The sequence below is a fragment of the Priapulus caudatus genome, unplaced genomic scaffold (genome assembly GCF_000485595.1).
Source record: "Priapulus caudatus unplaced genomic scaffold, Priapulus_caudatus-5.0.1 Scaffold99, whole genome shotgun sequence".
Taxonomy (NCBI): Eukaryota; Metazoa; Priapulida; class Priapulimorpha; order Priapulimorphida; family Priapulidae; genus Priapulus; species Priapulus caudatus.
The window spans coordinates 259,233-259,922 of NW_014577160.1; the positions used below are offsets into that span (position 1 = coordinate 259,233).

General features: G+C 46.8%; 1 protein-coding gene across 1 annotated transcript in view; it reads left to right on the plus strand.

Annotated features, from left to right (window-relative positions):
- Positions 1 to 690, plus strand: part of LOC106805075 — a gene marked incomplete in the record, with an annotated part of 18,122 nt that overhangs the window by 6,255 nt on the left and 11,177 nt on the right.

Sequence of the window (690 nt, forward strand, 5' to 3'; positions counted from 1 at the left end):
AGCTACAGATGTTGTGTTATCATTTATTCTCGGCAGCTGCTGTTCAACTACTTGACGCAGGCGACGGCGGCGCGGCGTGAAGCGTTCCTAGACTTCATGGGATTCTATCTGATAGCTAACCAGCTGTACCAGCATCGCGCTGACGCCGCCGACGTCGATGCCTGCCTTGAGTTCCTGTTTGGCAAGACGTTCGTTACGAAGCGGTGAGTGTGAGAACGTTGTCAAGCGGAGAACGGTTGTTCGTGCACGCCGGTTTTACTTACGTTTGTTTGGGGATCCTGCATTCGTGGATATGTTATATATGGATCCTGTTTCGTGGTTGGTGATATCTTTATCTATGTCTCTGATTATTTTCTCGTTAACCTGCACAGGTATAACATCACGTACCTGTCGTCCGCCACACCTGATCATTTTCTCGTTAACCTACACAGGTATAACATCATGTACCTGTCCTCAGCCACACCTGATCATTTTCTCGTTAACCTACACAGGTATAACATCACGTACCTGTCCTCAGCCACACCTGATCATTTTCTCGTTAACCTACACAGGTATAACATCATGTACCTGTTGTCGGGCACACCTGATCATTTTCTCGTTAACCTACACAGGTATAACATCATGTACCTGTCGTCGGGCACACCTGATCATTTTCTCGTTAACCTACACATGTATAACATCATGTACCTG